The 20,324-nt window shown below is 42.1% G+C and overlaps 1 protein-coding gene and 1 long non-coding RNA gene across 2 annotated transcripts in view; both read left to right on the plus strand.

Moving 5' to 3' along the window:
- Nucleotides 1-20,324, plus strand: part of ALK (ALK receptor tyrosine kinase) — a 662,031-nt gene that overhangs the window by 440,211 nt on the left and 201,496 nt on the right. The gene's annotated exons all lie outside the window — the stretch shown is intronic.
- On the plus strand, nt 11,361-14,705 carry LOC115290208. Its single transcript, XR_003908021.1, has 2 exons — nt 11,361-11,533; nt 14,355-14,705. It is a non-coding gene; the product is annotated as an uncharacterized LOC115290208 (long non-coding RNA).

Raw genomic sequence — 20,324 nt, forward strand, 5'->3', positions numbered from 1 at the left:
TACATTTTTCTTGAGTTGTGTTTTACTACAAAATGGTTTAACCTCATTCTTTTTAAAAATATTACACTAATTTCCTCAAAAATCCTTGATCAAAATGGATGCTTCCAAAAAATATTCCAGACTCCTTGCCCCCCTCTCACCTGCAATCTCAGTTGCACTAAGTAAAAACAGTTGATGAACATTTTCCTTCAATACCCAGCAAAGGGGAAAAGATGCTGAATGGGAAGCAAGAACAGTTGCCTCAAACCCAGGTTCACATCACTCAGCCAGGAAAAGCAGTGTGATTCTGCCTTTCGTGACGACACGGATGGACTTCAGGGGTGCTCTGCTGAGTGAAATAAGTCACACAGGGAAAGACAAACTGTGTATGATTCCACTTATATGTGGGGCCTGAAAAACAAACAAAAAAATGAATAAAACAAAACAGAAATAGTCTCACAGATTTAAAGAATGGCCTGGTCATTGCCAGAGGTGGGGGAGATTAAAAAGTACAAACTTGGAGTTATAAAATAAATAAGGCAGTGTATACAATAATACAAACACTACAATGTGTGGCATAGGAAATAATTAATAATAGGTTGCAACTTTGTATGGTGAGAGATGGTAGCTAGATTTATCATGGATCACTTCATACTGTATATAAATGTTGAAGCACTATGCTCTACACCTGAAATAATATTGTTACTGGTTACAATACTTAATAGATGTTTGAGCTGACATTGCCTATTTAACCATACTGAGCCTCAATTTCTTAATCTGGAAAATGGGTGTTATAATAATACCTACCTGCCTTCCTAATTGTCAGGAAGATTAAATATAATAATGGGTGTGAAAGCTTTTTAAAATGTAAGTTACTGTTTCAATGTGAGTTATTTTTGCCACATATCAATGCCTTTTGGGCACAGACCACCAAGAGTATACCTGTAGTTAAATTAGTTGGGTCTATTATCAGTTGCAGAAGAATAAACACCATGGAGAATCATGGGATGTCTTGGTAAGACAGTCTTAGAACTTATTATAGGATTTGAGCTTTGGTTGGATGATTTGAGAGGGGGTCTAGAGAAACAGGGGTTTGCTTTAACCTGGATGCCATCAAAAAGTGGGGGCAGTGCTATGATTGGGAATCTCAGTAAATCTTCTCCTTTGGGAAAGAAGACTGGAAATAGAATAAAGCTATAATTGTAGTTGGTAAGGAAGCAAGAGTAACTCATGCTGGTCAAGAGAGGGAATGTTTGGTATTTTTGTATGCAGCACAGTGATCTTATTTTTGTCTGTGCTTAGAAGTGGCCTTGTGTTTCTCTTTTTATCATGATCTCAGAGTAACCTTGTCTGAGCTCAGTATTCTGTGTTCATATCTGATAAGAGAATAACATGGCCGAGCTGTGAGTGCCAGGCCAGCTTCTGAATGTCAAGGGCTGCTCTTTTCTTCTTTCTCACAGTACATGTGTTCAAACCCACACATTCTCTGTAGAAGCATGGGCCTACATGGAGTTTTAAAAAATAGATGCACTCAGGGTGGGTAAAAGAGAGAAGGAAGACAGGAGAGAGAAAAACAAACAAGGAGAAAGGAAGGAGAAACTTAACGGAGACAAGAAGTTGTGAGGCTATAGTGTGCATATCCATCAAGACTCTGGGAGTAGAGGAAGAGCTCCAATGAATTAAGTGGATTCCACTTTATAATAAGCCACCATCAAAAAGTCAGCCTAGAAAGCACTATGCCACTCAAGTCCCTTAAAGGGACACCAGTTTCATAAAATTCTGGGATTGGCTACAGATTTGGTCCTAACTACCTCTCCTGCTTGCTCTGAATTCTGTCACATACATCTTGGGGTCTGTGCTTCCCAAATAGTTTGAGGGGGATTCCAGAGCAATGTTCTCCTCTGGCTGGTCTATGATCCAAGTGCACAGATGTTTCATAAAACTTAAAAATGACTAAGCCATTTACTTCATGTGGCTAATCAAGCAGGTTTAAAGAATTCCAAGGTATCAAGGAACCACAAGTGCAGAGTGGAAATTGAATTGCAGTCACAGATATGGTTTGGCCATTAAAAGCTGAACTTGATGGACTAATAGAGAGTTATCCACTGATGAGCGAACATCAGTATGATAGCAACAAAATTGGCCTCTGTTGGAAGGGGCTTTTCTGAAAGACCTCATGATCCCGGTAGAAGATGAACTCTTGAGACCTGCTACATCTCTGTTAATAGCCTCAGTTGAATCAGATTAATTTAAAGGGGCTAATGAAAATGATGTAGGAGATGAGGTTGGATGCAAAGATGTCAGCTAAAAGATGATGAGATTATGGAACCAGCCCCTCCCCTGTCCAGAGGACTAGGCAGTAGGTACTGGGAAGTGAGAAGAAAGAAGTGGGTGCCTGTCTCCTTTCTGTCAGTTCACCTTGCCTCACGCAGGCAGGAAGATGTGGCAAAACTTGTTGACATTTATCAGTATGAAATTTTATATTACTGTCAGATTTCTAAAGACTTCAGGTCTTACTGATGGTTTTATGGAGTCTGCCTTTTTTTTTTTTTTTTTTTTTGGCAATACTAGGAATGCCCTCATGCTATACTCCATGTGCCTCCTTGGTCTTTTTCTATCATTTTTGTGGGGCCAAAGTTAGAGTCAAATCTTAGCATTAGTCAGTCCAGCATACATTATACAGAGAAAATAAAAAGTGCCTAAGACAAAGGTGCAAAAAGTAAGTGGTTAACAAGAAGGAGGAAAGAATCTTAATGGTCAAGTGGATCCCACCTTTGCTACTTGTTTTAATGTGTTTGAGCTGCTCTAACAAGAATACTGCAGACCAGGTGGTATTCTTAAACAGCATATATCTTCTCATAGTTCTAGAGACTGAGAAATCTGAGATCAAGGGACCTGCAGATGTGGTGTTTGATGAGGACCCACTTCCTGGTATAAAGACAGCACTTTCTTGCTATACTCTCACACCGGTGAGAGAGGAAGCTCTGGTCTCTTCAACTCCTTACAAGGTGACTAATCTCATCACAACCCTCCACTCATGACTAATCATGTCCCAAAGTCCCTACTTCCAATACCACCATATTCGCAATTTAGGCTTCAATATATGAATCTGGGGAGGACACAAACATTCAGTCATTAGCACCAGATTAAGGCTTAAGGTGAAGGTCTGTCTAGCTGACTGCTCCTGACACAATTCCTCAACAAAATTGACAAATAGAGGGAAAAGCTTAAATTGCCTTTGGGGTTGACTTTACCTGTATTCAAATTTTAGCTCCAGCTTTTCTTACCTCTTGACCTTGGATTGACTTCATAAAACCTTTTTCCAAACTTCTATATTCTTATGGCTTTTTTTTTTTAATATAGGGGAGTAAGGCAATCCTTCATTGTGTTACTGCAAGAACTAGGTGAAAACATGGGTCTGAAAGCACCTGACATGGCACTTGGAGGCTCAAAAATTTGTTTATGTTACGTTGTTCTCAGTTATCCCTTTGTTTATAGCACCTGACAGGATCACCTCTGACAGGTGCTTAAAGGTATTACTCTTGAGGTAGATTCAGCAGAATGGTTTTGGTTGGGGCTCCACATTCCTATGAGTCTTTCTGTTGAGAAATGAGCATTGAAGTTTTAGGTAAGAGAGTTCAGTGATTTCTCAGGATTTTATCATTTGAGTGCCTGACATATAGCAGTCTCAATGCTACATTGTACAACAAATGGATATCAAGTGGTAGAGACTGTTTGATTCCTTTAATCAATTAGTTAATTTTCACTCTGTTTTGGGGCAAAGCCACAAAAATATATTGGTAGAAAAGGAATGGCTCACTAAATTGGGGCCTTCCAAGGACATTGCTTGATACGTGGCAGGTGCTTTCTTGAACTCTACTGGCCTAACAACCAAGAAGATCTAGGTGCTTAAAATAGTTGTGCAACCTTGGGCAAATAAGTTCAGTTCTCTAGGTCTTTGTGTTCTTATTTATGAAATGATAGCATTGAGCTGGACAATTTCTATTATTCCTTCCCAATTCTAATGATCTATGATCCAAATTTGACTGTTCCCTTGCGAATGGATTCCCCATTGATATAATGGGGAAAGATACAATTGATGTGTCAGTCAACTACAAGCCCAGCATTGTCCATTAGAAGTGGAAGGTGCCTCCACCATTTTAAATGGATATTAGACATGTTGGGGACTGATCAATGCCTTTTCTTTGTGGTTGAAGTGTTAGTTTGATAAATGGCTGTCTTATGAATTTTAATCACTGTCAGCACTCCTCAAACTTTAAAGACCAAACTATTGTTATTCGCTTATTGACTGATTTAGAGCCAGGTCAAAGAAACAAGTCCCAAACATTGGCAGCTGAAATATTTGTGCTGCAACTGGCATTGCTTCCAAGGAGTGTGCACCATATTCAGGAAGAAACACATTATGGCAAGCAAGGGCTTAAATTGATGAACATGTTTCCATTTTAGCCATGCAAATCATTCATCAGAGAGCAATCGATATGAATTGGGCATTCCTAGGAGACAAAACAGGGATGGATGGAAGTGGGCCTTGGGACTGATTCTGCTTTCTCGACATTCAGAGAAGGAAGAAGCTATCCCTGGTGTCCCATTGAAGCCCCAATCCCATTTGCATTGATCCATTATGTTCCTCCATCCTCTTTTTACTTGGTGTGTGTCATGGAGATATATAAAATTAAGATTAGGAGCTTTTGATAATAAAAGACTTTATGCATTCCCTTTCTAACCAAGGATAACACACGAGGGATTAATGTACAGGTTCAAATGCTGAAGTGATGGAAAACATAGTTCATAAGCCTGCAGACAAAAGCATGCATCCACCTGTCCACTGCTCCTCTACACTTTACGAAAACACATTGACTGGTTCCAACTGTTGGGAGATTAGGATCAAAGAAGCTCTGAAGTTTAAAATATTGTGTTGTAGATATTCCATTAAACTTGGTCTAACAGATGTAGAATGCCTTAATACGAATTACCAGCAGGATGGCATGTGATACTCCATGTAGGGGAAGCCATTTGGGCTATTATTGCCTTAGGTAGGAAGGTACCTTTTCTTCTAACTTTTAACCAGAGTAAAATCCATCAACCAGTGAACAAGCACTTACTAGGCACTTGCTCTGAGCAAGACCTGGGGGTAAGCACTCAGGAAAATACAAGCTAGTTGAAATTTGGAATTCTTTCAGATATAGAAACCTCTTGATACCAATCTCATGTCTCCTCCTCAAAACCCTGTCGAAGCTGGCTGCTAAAAATGTGGTCAACATCAGCACTACCTAGGAGCTTGTTAGAAATCCAGCTCCACCATAGACCCACTGAATCAGAATCTGCATGTTAACAAAGTCCTTCTGTCACTCACATGCACATTAAAGTTTAAGAAGCACTGCTGCAGACCAGAGGAGCCTGAGGAACAATCACTTAGCCAATCAAAGGGTACTCACAGGGGGCATCCTGAAGTCCCTGTCGTGCATCCAATATTTTCATAACAGCCTCTTACAATCATTAAACATTTCCTGGTCACTTGGGAAATAACTAGAGATTTTCTCTATGGGTCTGATAAAGAGGAAATTTGTGTTGATTATGTGAAATCATAGATGGTGCAGCTGGGATGGATCTTACTACCTGATTCTTCTGATAGAAATTTCCTTTTGAAAGAAATAAGGAACCCCGGAGCAGGGAAGTGATCAACAGCTAATGGCTAGTCCATCGGAGAGTTGGGGCTAGAACTGAGGTCTCTGAACTTATTATCTAGTGCTTATTCACCTGCACTCTACTCTGTTCTCCCTCCACTTCTGGGCATGTCTGGGTGAACTGCTTACAAATCCATTGCTGCACGATGGATCAGATCAGTCTGTAAAAAACAACTACCTCTAATTCACCATTGGGTGATCCATTGCTTGTGTCATATTCTCAAGGGGAGAAAATAGAACCATAGGAACACAGCCATTTTGTGCCATAGCTAGTGCAGCGGTATGAGTCAGGATGTATGCAGACTGACCAAGTTTAATCATCAAATAAATGACCTACTTATCATACAATCTAAGATTATTTGTCCTCTGACAATCCCATAAGGTAAGTATGTCAGAGAGAGAGAGACCTAATTTTAACCTAGGCCTCAAGGGTTGAGAGGATCACCTCAAAGTTCCTTTTGTGCTGGGATGCCTTCCACTGCCATTCTCAAGGGCCAGCTAAAACGCTGCCTCTTCCACTTAATGAATGGGAAAGAGAATAAGAATGGAATGGAATGGAATGGAATGGAATAGAATGGAATGGAATGGAATGGAATGGAATGGAATGGAATAGAGCACTCTTTCCTCTACTGGCCTGGGAACTCCTAAAGACATAATGCACATCTGATTTATATCTGGGCCCCCAAAGCACCTAGTAGCTAGTAGGCCTTCAATACCTATTTGCTTGGTAGAACTCTTAAGTTGGCTATTTCATAATTCACAGATTGACTCAGCCTCTGTCATAAAAATGACTGACTCTGGGAACTTCAGCTTCTACTGACAGCCATCACCAAGGGTACATACCTCCTTGAACATCTCCAAAGTCCCTGTTAATGTTCTTGTTTGCAATTGGCATGGTATACACACGTGTCAGTCAGCTGAGTCAAGGGACAAGCAGGCAGTTTGCACATAATCCTGAGCAAGAAGTAAGATTTCACCAAATTGATTTGTCAGTACACATACCTAGAATAGATCATAATGGATAGAAGAAATAAATCACTTCAGTGATTTTTATTCATGATTTAGTTTGGGCTAAAATTCAGAGTCATTTAGTTACAGGAGTCAAAAGAATTGACTCCCATCCCCTACTTAATCCATTAGCCTGAATATTCTGCTTTTCACATTGTTTTTTTTCCTTATAGACATAGTCTTAAATGCATATTAATGACTTTTGTGGGATACAATTTCAAAGCATGTTATCTTCCCATATTTATCATTTGGTTTGATTTTCCAACCTCCTAAGTCCCTTTGAGTCTTAGATCAGAAATCATTTTATTGAATCACCCTAAATCAATTTTCTTTTGCTTTCAGCTAGCTTACTATTGTCCTTTCTGGCTCACAGCTTATAATGATTCTCTTGTGTCTGGCATCTCCAAGTCTGTCTTTTGTGGAAGTGATTATATTTCCAGGAACTCTTATTTTTACCCCCTAATCATAGAAAAACACTTTCCCTTTGCAGTGTAGCCTCCTTATCCTCAGCAAGCATCTCAGCCCAGCCGCATTCCATCTGGAATGCTAACAGAACACACCAGCACTGCCCTGGCTGGGCTATTTTCCAATTGAAGCTCTGAACAGAGGTGCTCTGAAGCCCAGGGGGCTGAGAGATTCATGAGGAATCTAGCATCAGAATACATGGGAATGACGCACACACTGCTCTGTGTGTGATTATTATTTCTAGTCCACTCAACAGCAAGTTGGTTATTATCATCACAATGGAATGGAATGGAACAGGTGGGGAAACTGAGGCTGAAGAGTTTCAGTGACTTGTCTGAGATCTCATCTTCAGCAAGTATTAGAGCCAAGAGACTAAACCTAGTCTTCTGCCCTGAGACTCTCACCATGCTGCCATGAGACTCTGACCATTCTTTGTGTCTCTAGCGCTCAGCGTCGTGCTCAGGATACAGGTGTCGGTAAAATGAATGAAAAAAAATTATAAGTGAATCAATCAGTAATTGAACTCTTAGGCACAGAAGCCTAAGAATGTGTATCCGCACATGGCTACCCCTGCTCCTTTGCATTTTGCTTTCAGGCTTATGGTGCACCTTCACAGCACCCTCTCTGATTTCACTAATTTGTTCCCTGCCTTAATGACAATCATAATACATAACAACCTTAATCCTAAATTCATTAAATTAGATCACTGGGTATTGTATAGCCACAGCATTCAGGAGTATAATACTAAGCTTTCTGGAATTCGCAAAGTCTTCCCTTTGAGTTTATTTCAGTGACACATTGTAATAGTAGTATTCTGAGCTATTAGATTTTTGCACAATTCACCACTTTGGCTATTGTTAAGTCAGTCACCTTCCATGCTGTATTGTTAAGAAATTCATCCAGCTGCACCATTCATGGCATGCTCATACCTCAGTCTATTTCTGACAACTACCTGGATTGCAAAAAAGTTGAATTGGTGGCTTCATTCCAAAAGTGAGCTTTACTTTCTAAGTTCCACTTTTTCTTTTTTTCTTCTTCTGCCCTTTTCAGAATTAAATTTTCATTACCCAAGTAACACATGAATTTATTCTCCTTGTGAAAATTTCTATGGATACATATTTGTGTGTGAGAGAGACACACAAAAAGCAGACTGAAAAGATCTATTCCAGATGTAACATAGTGGTTATCTCTAGAGATGCAAACAGGAAGGGGGGGAAGGGAGCCTCCTTGTCGAAGAGAATACTAGGCTTATCCGTAATGTTTTACTATTTTACAAGGAGAATGTGCCTTCCTCTTCTTTGCTCTCTTTGCTCAGTGTCATCTTAGGGCAAACATGTGAGAACGTGTATATCCCCACATGCATATGAAATAAATTCAGCCAAAACCTCCTAATGGGTCCCCCAATATCCAGAGAAATCATTCACTTCTTCCTAAATGTTGTCTCTTGAGTAAGAGAAATGGAGAATCATTTTTCTTGCCTGTGCCTTTTTCATCTACAATGTACATTTTCTATTAGCTTGGTCTGCTGTGGTTTATGGCACTTTTATTGCTTAGATTATTTGCCAGTAAACACCAGCTTAATCATGAAGGAGCAGAGAGAATTGAAGAGGTACTTCTAAAGGCATATTCTGTTACCAGTCGCTAGTCACATCCTTGCTTGGAGATTGAGCTGGGGCAGCCTGGGGAAGACAGCTGAGTATGGCACAGTCCAGGCATGTATTCCTACTCTCTCCTCTTTGACACTAATTGCCCCCACATAGTCACAAAGGAACACAAATTGTTAGCTAGGTCAATGCTATGTGGTGGAGAGAGCAAGGACTTTGGGGGTTGATTCTGATACAAATCCTAGTTTGATCTCTGGCTGATGAGTTCACAGGCAAGTCTCAGTCTCTTTCAAGTCAATTTAGGTTTCTGCTTCCCCCTCCCCGCTAGTTGTCCCTTCTCCCCTCTCCCACCTTCCCCCTCCCCTCTCCCCTCCTCTTCCTTCCAGAATTAAATGATACATGAAAGAACCTAGTTCCATGAATGCTGGAGTACATTAAGGTATTCTGTGATTGCCCCTTTCCCTCTGCTAAGACAGAAAACCATTCTTTCTATTTTTTTCAGAAATTTATGTGCCCTCTATTTTTCCTTTTAAAACTACAGGGCGCAGTCCTCACCCATGTCCATCCCCTCTGGCATTGTTAGTGACATTTACAGATAAGATCCCTTAGACTGAACAGAAAAAAACAAAGCACCAAATGTGGTTCTAATGGAGGTTTGGAGTCATCACAGACCCAAACACCACTTTTGAAGCAGCTCATGAAAAAGCTTCTAAGGTGAAAGATTTCCAGTATCTGTAGGAGAAATATGGCTTGGGTCCTAGAGGAATGAACCCCAGGCCGTACCAAATGCTCACGTCCTTTAGCTGGGGGCTAGTGTGCAGAAACAGCAGCTGGCCGGAGATGTCATGGGCATATGTTACTTCCATTTGATAAGCTTGGTGTGAAGGATATCTAACAAATCCCAAAAAGGGGGGGGGAGGGGGAAATGACATAAAAACTTCTTGAGCATCATGTTGCTTTCATCAGCCATTTCCTTAGAAAGCAAGTTATTAGGGAATCTGGAAAAGGAAGAATGAGTGTCACATTCAACTGGCATCCCAGGAAACACCCAAACTTACTAATGTCTGGCGGTACTCATCGTTTATGGTAAGAAGCCTGGGACTCCAGAGGTATCCTGTAGGATTAGGGATGAAGTTTTCTCTGAGTAAGTACATCCCACCAATTTGCAGCCTGCAGTCAGTCACAGGCTGTCCCTTTGCCCAGTAGGACTGGGCTTTCCATTAGTGAGAAAGTCAGGAGACCCCACTAACTCTCCTGAATCTCACTGGTTTTGCTGGGGGCCTTCAGCTTTTTTTAAAGGACTTGCCTAGCATTAGACTTTTTCTTTTATGAGCCTGGCCTAGAGCCTCTGAGTCTCTCCTAACTTACCTCTGGACTCCTAGTAGCCCACCCTGATTTTGCTCTCCAGACTTTTATTCCTTGGCCTCTCCTCATGGACAAAGCCCAAGGAGCCTCAAAATATAGGCCTTATCACAATGAGGTTTTCTGGGAAAATTCTAGAATGGAGTTCACTAAAAACTATTCCTAAACATTCTTGGAAGTTAAGGAAGAATTTCTAGCAAACAAAGGCTCTTCCTCAAGATATTACAGGGGTGTATTCTGTAGAGTTTGATTCGCAGAATGGGGCTTTGCAGGAAGGTTCAAAGATAAGGACTCTTGCCTACCCCCACTGTGGCTGTGATCTGGACAAGGGTTACTTGAGATGCCTCACCACTGCCTGGCACTTAGGATTCTCCTGCCTGACTCAGTGCTCTGGCTTTCTGAGACATAGGAGGGAACCAGGCTGAGCACTAGGAGTCAGGACCTACATCTCCCATCTTCTTGTTCTTCGGTCTCTGTTTCTCTGGTCTCTGGTAGGGTTAGAGAGCCCAGTCACCCACTCACAGACTGTTAGAGTAGGAAGGGACCTTAGAAGTAATGCTCACCCCTTTGCTTTTTTTTTAAATGTTTTTTTTTTTTTTGAAAGACAGAGGCAGTGTAAGCAAGGGAGGGTCAGAGAGAGAGGGAGATACAGAATCTGAAGCAGGCTCCAGGCTCTGAGCTAGCCATCAGCACAGAGCCCGATGCGGGGCTCAAACCCACGAACCATGAGATTATGACCTGAGCCGAAGCCGACTCAGCCACCCAGGCGCTCCTCACTCCTTTGCTTTTAAAGGAAACAGGCCCAGAGGGATCAAATGGCCTTCCAAGTGCCTCCTCTCCCGCAGGGGTCTCATGCATCTTAATGTTCTCAGCTACCAGCATGCTTCTTGCCACATGGTAGGTGCTCAACAAACGTGGAATGAATGAGCGTACCCTGCTCCAGTGACTCAGTGGGAGGGCTAAGTGAATTCACAAGACTCTTCTTTTCTACCCCCATCAGTCATCAAGGCAGCTCTCAGCACTACTTAATCAGCACGTTCAAGCACCGTCACTTGGAGCCAAAGAGTCACAAAAGGTGGCCTCCTGCCCGTACTCAGTCTGGAGTTGCTCAGCGGACCTCTGGATGGAGGGGGCTGCAGCTTGTAGTTCCCGCAGAGGACATTCATTGAACTAAGGAATGGGTGCGAGCCAGTGTCGTGTATGAATAGCAGGGTGGAGTGACAACAGGGCGGTTCGGTCAGAGCCAGCCCTGCCGGACAGCGTCTAACTGTGTGGAAACAAGAGGGGCCCTGAGCCACCAGCAGCACCCTGGGCCATTGCTCTCTCAGACGAGTTCCATGGTGGGGGAGGGCATGCAGCCTTCACGGCTCCTGCGGTGTCTGCGGCCGCAGAGAGGGCAGGTTTGTCGGGGTAAGTACGGTCTGGCCAGTATTCCATTTCTCCAGACTTTTTAAATAACAGGCTGCAGGGCTAGCATTTCTCCTCTCTGCGGTCATTATCTGTTTCTTTCTGCAAAGCAAGACATTCCCGTGAAGGGCGCTGGGACTGTAAGGCGGGTCATAAAGGGTGACAAAGCAGAAAGAAAGTCACCCGCAGTCTCCTCTGCTGGCGATTCACTCCGCCTGGTTATTCATCCGCACAGAGGAGTCACGGGCCTCACTCTTAAATGGCTTCATTCATGATGATTGACTTCGGAGATTTGCCCATGTCTTTTGCAGAATGTTAAACAGGAAAGGATTTTTCCCTCCTTTGAACCAGCTGTGTTAGGATGCTGTGGTTTCACAGGCCAGGAGTGGGAGACTGGAAGGAAAAATCAGCCTTCTGAAGGAATGCATTCCTCAAATGAGAATAACCACTGAATAAAGATGGTAATGAACCTGGGAGCAGCTCGATCAAGATGAAATTGATGCCTCTGGGCGCTCAGGTGTTTTTCTGACCAATTCTAAGCAGCATCTAAAACCTTCAAGCATTAGTAGAAGTTTGTTTTATTCATGTCCGTTCACTTTGGTCTACTGACTACTGTTGGTCCCAGTATTACAGAGGTTGAGGGAGATCTCAATGTAATCACTGCCCTTTAGAAATTTAGCATGCGGTATGTTAGTGTGATGCCTTGGAGACCTCCCTGGTGCAGCCCCAACCTGTCTAGTCCTACTATCACTACCTGGATTCAGTACTTACCCCCTCAAACCTTGGCACTTGCATGAGGTGACTTCATGGATATATCTCCACTCCTCCCAGCCCTAACCCCTCACCCCTAAATATCTCTATTATTGCCAAGGCCAAGACTTTTTTTTTCCCTGTGGGCCATTTCCGTGATGATGGGAATGATAAACTTTTATTTCCCTGATGATGGTGATGATAAACTTTCATAAGCTCCCTACTGATTCTCAAAAACTAAACTCCTTCACAGAGCAGATACGGGTTTTTTTTGCTTTGCATCATATTAGTAATCCCCTACATTCTCCACTCCAGCCAAGCAGGTTCACTCTTCATTTATCATCGACTTTCATACCTTCTCATCTGCGACTTTTACTTAGGATTGTTCCTCCACCTGGAAGGCTGTCACCTCCCATCTCTGCCTATCACATTCCAACACATGCCCTAAGGGTCAGGAAATCTTTCCTGAACTTCTTATGTTATAAATATATGAAAAGGTAGCTCCTCTTTCCCCCCAAGGAAATAGGGTTATTGAGCCTAAGGATCATGTATTTTTTTGTATTTCTATCCATCCCCCTTGCCTTGAGTACCCAGTGCTTGCATGTCACATACACTTAAGTGATCATTTAATGATGAACGAATATATAAATGAATGAGTGATCAACACATTAATTAACTTGTTCATTAAATAATAGTGAACATACCTTCCCTTACTCTCTACTCCCTCTATATTTTCCTAGGCTACCCAAAGCAAAGAAACTCACCTCTTACTAATGTGATCTGAAAAACAAGATTATAAAATACCTGTTACTGATTGTGTTTTTTTTTTTATTCTGAAACACTTGGTTGCAAAAATACTTTATGAGAGTAGAGCATAAAAACTTGGAACTAAGGGCTGGGTTCTATGGTCTCAGGAACCCCCCATGGAGTACTGAGGTGTAGGGATTGGAAAATATCAGGAATGAAACCAGCCCGAGCACCCAAGAGATTGACTGCATTCTGGACTGGGTTAATATTTTTCAATTGTAGAGTTGATTCAGCTCTCTCAAAGGTCAAGAACTAGGATATTTAGCTCTCTGTGGTTTTACTTAAATTAAAAGACTAATTGAATCTAGCCATTAAAAGCCAACCACTTCTTGTGTGTTATAAGTAAAGGGTAAGAAAAGGAAGCCAGGAAGCATGAACTTAGAAGGGCATCATACCCCTGGGTTATGAAGCTTTGTGGTCTCTTCTATTGATTTCACAAATAGAATTCCAACCATACTTGTGAAAAGTACTTAAAATAAATATATCCTGAAGTGTATAGTTCATAAGCCCAGCCACCAGGATAAGTGACTCTTAGTCTTAAGTGTGGGCATTCAAATATATTCAAGGACATGAGACCATCATCCTTAGCAGCTGCAAGAATAGGGTACAGTAGTTCTGGTCCCTATGCACTTAAAACACAGAGAGGGAGAGCCTTAGGGAAGAGTCTTTCTTCCTGGTGTCGTATCTGGGCTTTTTATTTGGGTTAGAAATTATCTAGTTGGTGAACACAGGATGTATGCTAGAGACTGTTTAATCAGTAGTAACAGCCTTGCTTTGGGATGAACATACTCTGTCTAGCTGTATGATCTCTTCCCTCTCCGTCTCTTCCCTCTCCATCTCTTCCCTCTCTGTCCATCTCTAGCTGGTGAACTGAGGGATTAGAAAGGAGGGTCTCTAGATCTCCTTTCAACCATAGGGCTCCCTCTTGTGAATGAAATTTTAGGACCATATGAATCTTTGTTCATAACATCTTTAGAACCATCACTTTGCAGTACAAGTTTGCCTATTGAGATATTCCAAAAATGGGGGTTTAGGAATTTTAAGAAAGGAAGGAGAAAGTGTTTCAAAAGTTGACCAGCAAAGCAAAGAAAGGATGCTATTGTTGATTGATTTGCTAGAATGCATAAAATGCACCAAACAGGAGTAATAAGACAGGAGTAATTCTTGTCTTATAAGCAAATATTTATTGACTGCCTACTATACAGTGGCTATTGAACTAGGTACTAGAGATGCAAAATGGAGCTTACAGTCTAATTTCATTTTACAGAGAGAAAAGCTGACCTTTAGAGATGTTAAGTAATCGGCAAAAGGTCACAGAGCTACTGTTGGGTGGACTGCTCTAACTGCAGTAGTACATCATATTGCATCCTGGGAACTGAGACAAAAGGACCAAAAGGAGTGGGGTCTGGAGCCTGAGACTGGATCTGACATCGTTTGTATTCTTTCCAATGGAGCCACCACAGTTTTTTATGCTTCCTGGCACTATCCCCAAGGTCTGCTGCTCTTTGAATTTCCCTCACCCTCCTTAATAAGTTTTGCAGAAACATTTTCTGTAAATCACACTAATCCCTTGGAAAATTGCTTCTCAAAAACTCAAAACTAAACCTCTGAAGCCTGGCCTTGGGTGCCATATTTGATATTTCTAGAAGCCAAAGGGCACTTTGTCCCATTTCAGATCACAGACCAGGTACTTGAAGCATTAGCTAAAATAGGGCTCTCTTGTGTGTTCGAGTTTCATTCCCTAATCCCCAGTCCCAAAGCCCCTGGCTTCTTGTTGGATTTGCATGTGAGCATTTAGACACCATTTAGACATTGTAAAGACCCATAGAGTTGTTTCTTTACCTATCCTACCCTCCCATCTCTGACCTGCAGCTTTCAGTCCTGAGTCCTTAACACAGTGGTTCTGACTGGGGAGCTTGCTGTTTCTAAACCTAATGGATTAAAGCAGGGCTGTACTATACTAAGGTAACTCCTTGCTCACTGACTCCTGCAGGGCAACAAAGCAGAGACCTGCAGGTTCAAAGGGATGAAGGTGGAGGCTGGAAGAAGGCTAATGCCTAAATTTAGACTCCATTTTATGCTAAAATGGAAGAAGATTTCTTGAGGGGAGCAAATAAAGCTTTGGGAGAAGATGAGACTAGGGATTAAAAACATGCTTTGGAGGCAGAGTGGAAAGATAGTGGGTTTCAGTGCTAGCTCAGCATACTAACCGTGTACCTTGGGTCACCTGGGTATCATGTATTCATTTACTGAAAAGGATAATAACAGTTCCGTTGGAAAGCCAGGAAGGTAATTGCTAACATAGAGCAAAAGTCTAGTTTGCACTTAAAGGTACCTGCTATTATTTTTGCTTTATTTGTTTTATCCCTCTTGAATCAGGCAAGATTTCAGATCCAGCATGTCAGCACTGAAGCATTCTGGATGGTCACTTTTTAGTAAGGGAAGAGGAAGCTTAACTGTGAAAAGAAACATGTGATTTTGTTTTATGTGTATGTATACATGTCGGGGAGGTCTGCATATATGTACATGTGCACAGAATGTGTGCACACATGCATGCATTTGCATGCTTCTGGATATGGAGCCATATCTCCATGTGGCATTTCCTGAAGTGAACAAGGATTTTGATAACCTCCCTTCTCACGCAGCCTGTCTTGAATGTGGCAGTTTAAGAATCCCAATTATAGACTCTTGTCTCAAAACAGCCTGGAAAACATAAAGACAAGCCTCACAAACATTGTCTCATTAGTTCAGTAAAACCTTACTAATTTACCCTAATTGTGGGGAACGATCATTTGCATGCGGGAAATGTCTGAAAGGGGCCTGCTTTAATAAATAGACAGGACTTATTTGTAATTAGTGGTGCCACTCACACACAATCAATGTGCTTGAGTCCTTAAAAACAGTTTGTTCTCATAAGTGGTTGCACATTCCCACTGTCATCTTGAAGCTGCTAATGCAAGAAGTGACCTGGGAGCAAGGGTTCTTTATTCTCCTTCTTATTTCCAAGTAAACAACAATCTACCAGATGGCCAGGGCCTTGAACTAGGGCCTACTTGCACGGAGACTGGGAGGCAACAATGGCAAAGCTGAGAGCTTTAGCAAGAGTCAGGACTCAGAGACCTAAATTCTAATCCCAGTCTGGTCCCTAGACTGTCACATTACTTTATCTCTCGGACTCTCAGTTTCTCATCTCTCAAATCAAAGAGTTTAGCTGAATGGTCTCTCAGTGCTTTTAAATCATATCATTTCAGACCTATAAGAAATCCTAGAGATTATCTGATTCAACTCTTGATTTACATGTAAAGATAAGAAAGGGTTCTTCCCATACTATGCTCCTGTGAGGGTACCTGAACTACAAATTATGAAGGTTGAACATATATTTAATGATGTATATTACTGAGATAAAGACTCAGGCATGAGGGTGGGACTGGAGGAACTTGACCCAGGTCAGGGTCCAAGCAGAGAACAGATGAGCTGCCAATAGGGCACATAGAGAATGGGCAACCAGGGAAGCCAGAAATGAGCAATGGAGTGGAGAAATGAGCAGGAGAATCCGGAGCTCAAGCAGCAGCATAGGTCACCAACAGAGCAGGCAGTTTGGAAGCCCCCTAGAAATCAAGGGCCCAGTAAGAGTCTTAGCAAAGAAAAGCAAAAGTCAGCAAAAATATTGGCCCATCAAAGAAGAGAATGAAGCTTGATGGGGAGCCATTGCCCCTGCCAATAATAGTAATTACAAGACTGGAGGTCTAAAGCCGTCTTCTCTTCTCTGAAGTCCTGGGTTTGTAAATTGTTTCCTACCCTCTGGACACATGTAGATTAATGGATGGAAGTACTGGCTGATTGATTGAAGGGGGCTCCATGTGGTGAAGAGCATTCAGGTAGAAATGGTTCAAAGCAGCAGGAGATGTAGTTCTCATGACACAGGTGAGCCATCAGGTTGGAGCTGGAGCTGAAGGGTTGAAAATAATCCCCATAGAAAGCAGCACTGAACCTGTGAGAGAGGACAAGCTCTCTGCAGAGAGCAAAGAGAGAAATAGAAAAGTCAAAGACAATCGTAGAGAGTACCTCTACTTGGGCTGGACAAACAAATTAAAAAGTGACCTATACTCTTACCTTACTAGAGGCTAATAGTGAAGAATATATTGGGGAAAGGTGGGAGAAAGGACAAGGGACATTTTAGAGGACACAGGAACAAATACGGGCTTTCCTCCTTGAGTTGCATATTATCACATCCCCCTGTCTGTGCATCTCCTTCACTGACATTATTGTTCACTGATGAGATGGCATCTCCATTGTCTCCAGAAAGCAAACAATGACAAAACGAGTCCCCGGTTTTCTTTTCCTTCAGAGAGTGTGGGTTGAAATGTGGAAGCCACAGAAATAAATCATCCCTTGCATGTGGATGTTTGCATGTTGCCTTCTTCCTGAGCAATTTCATTTCAGAGAAAATCAGAAAGTCCTGTTTTTTTTCTTGATCCAGCTTTCTAATGGCACTATCATGCTCAAAACTGGTGACCTTGAGGTGGTCGACCGTGGCAGCAATCTCAAAAAGGTCTCTCTGCCTCTCATCTTAGCTCAAAATTCATAGAACTCAAAATTATCTTATCTCTCATCACCCCCTTTAAAAAAAAAAAAAAACAACAACCATGAAGAATCAGTCCAAAAGAGATGAAATGACTCGCCCATTAGTGCATATAATGGATTAGGTAGTAATTGTCAAATCAGAGTATTGTATGAGTCTCTTTTAAAATAAAAGACAAGAATATTTTATGAATCCTGGAGGGATATTCATGCTTATCCTTCCAGGATACCCCAGTCCAGGTTAAGAGTCCAAAATCTAGTTCAAGGTGACAGGTGATAGAGACTTGTCTCCTGAAGAACCTGGTTAAGATATGTTGCATGTACCTCTCCCACTAGCACACACGCTGAACTACACAGCTGGCTTGCTGCCCTTCATGAACCACTCTCATCCTGAGCTCCTGGCAGGTTCTATATAAAGGTATTTCCTGGATATTTTTGCCTCCAGGAATCTTCCCAGACCCCACCCTATAGTCTGCTCACTCTCTCTCCTCTGACCCTGATTGTATATCTTACTCTGCCTCCAGTTTTAAGAGTCTCTGTGGCTTTTTGGCTTTTCAGGTCACACTAGTAGGATTGGACATTTATTTGATTCCCTTCCTCTCTCAGATCCACACTCATGCAGAAGGTGAGGCAGAAGAAGATAGAGCTTGCCAGGTGATGTGATGACTGGGCCACCATGATATGGTACATGGGGAGAGAATATCAGTGGCCCAATAGGAAGAGGGCCAACCTTGGACAGTTCTGAATGGCATGTGGGTAAAAAAGGCTACAGGGTCAAAGAGGATGTGTCAAGACTTGATCCATAATATTTAAGAACTAGAGCAACATAGGAAATTCTAGACCCCCTTACTTTGCAAATAAAGAAGAAACCAAGTCCTAGAGACCCAAAGGGGCTTGCCTCATTCCACATGGTTTGGGAGGCAGTATAGGTAGTCGTTAAGAACAGTGGTTTTGAACTAAGGGAGACCTGCATCCTCAGTTCCAACTCCACATCTGCTACTAGCTGTGTGATCTTGAACAAGTCACCTAACTTTTTTCAGTTTATCTTCTCCCATCATGGGACCTTACCTCCTAAGATTGTGGTGAAGATTGAGTGAAATAATGGATATTAAATGGTTACCACAATGTCCATCACCTGATAAGAACTCAACAAATGCTGGCTGTGAGTAGCTGAATCCCTCAGCTGGGACATTGCACGTTTTACCCATAGGAGACAGAGCCGATTCACAGGTTCCTTTATGGTTGAGCCTCGTGAAAAATATGCTATGCTAAGAAGATAACTTGCTCAAATCAGAAATTTATAAATTCTAAGAAGTTAGAAGTGCTGGCTGCAGAGATGAGGAATAGTCCTGCTGCCCAGGATTGAGCATGGAGCATGCCGTGATGCCTGTGGACTCATTGAACAAAATAAGATGTGCTGCTAACAGGGATCACTGACAAAAGGACAAAATCAGTGTACTGTGGCATGGGGGAATAGCAAGTCCTGCCTCACGATTTTTACTCAGGCCAGTTCTTTCCTGAAAATTCTGTTTTAACTTTATCACAAAGAACGTCCATGAATTGGGCACCCCTCTCTGTTCCACCAAGGTTCTGCAAATGAGTACAGGTACAATCAGTGATCAGTGGGCTTTGCTTCAGAGGTCCCAGTCATCTCCCAAGCTGAGGCCTCTGAGGTTTACCCAAGGCAAACCTCAGGGCAGGGTAGAATAATTCAGCTCTTAGCCTCATAGATTCTCATTCTACCTCAAATCCTAAGAAATCTTGATACAAAGGGGTTCTGGGGGAAAACACAGAATGGCAATTTTGGTAACATGATGCCTTCGTTCCTTTGGTCTTTTCTGTAGAAGATGCCCCACGCTTCCCTGTATTGCATACTACAGAGCAGTAAAGGTTGACTTGTCCCAAGGTCATGCTCATCAGTGATAGGAGTAGAGAAATGTCATTCTGGGCCTTGTTGGCTCCACAATTATTCAAATGCTTTGCTTATAATATAATCACAGCTCCCAGCTCTGATTATTGGCATCATCAACATCATCTATTAATGGTTTTTGAAGTCCTCTGGGTACACAGCATTGTACAAGATGCTAAATAGCGCCAAATACAGATTGAGAAAAATGAAAGATGGAAGAGAGAAGAAAGTGGACCCAAACAGGCATTTTTCTGAGTAGCAAGATCTAAATCAGCCGAAATCTATTGGTGTGAACGAATCTTAAAGGGCCAGGACTCCTATATTCAAGAAGGACATTCATTATTCCAGGATCTTCTTTATCATTCCTGTTTTTATTATTTTTAGCTGCCTACTTTTAGCCAGAAGCATTTTAACTACTATTAGTTTTCCTTTTATCCTTCTAGTTAAATAAACTTTCTCTTTATCACCTATCAGCCTTTCCCAACATCACTGTCTGCAAGGGGAGAAGTAAGCAGAAATCTACCAGTTAGAACAAAATAAATAAGTAAAGGAGGAGTTGCCTCCAAATTGGCCAGAACTTGCTGTGTTTGCACGGTGGCACCGTGCCACCTGGTGTTTCTACTTGATGGTACCTTAGGAACTCAGCACAAAGTGAGGAGATACACTTTGCTCAGAATGCCCATCACCCTGGCATGAAACCTGCTCAACCCACTGCAGAGCCGCAAACATCTGTTCTGCCTCTTTTTG

The sequence above is a fragment of the Suricata suricatta genome, chromosome 4 (assembly GCF_006229205.1).
Source record: "Suricata suricatta isolate VVHF042 chromosome 4, meerkat_22Aug2017_6uvM2_HiC, whole genome shotgun sequence".
Classification (NCBI taxonomy): Eukaryota; Metazoa; Chordata; class Mammalia; order Carnivora; family Herpestidae; genus Suricata; species Suricata suricatta.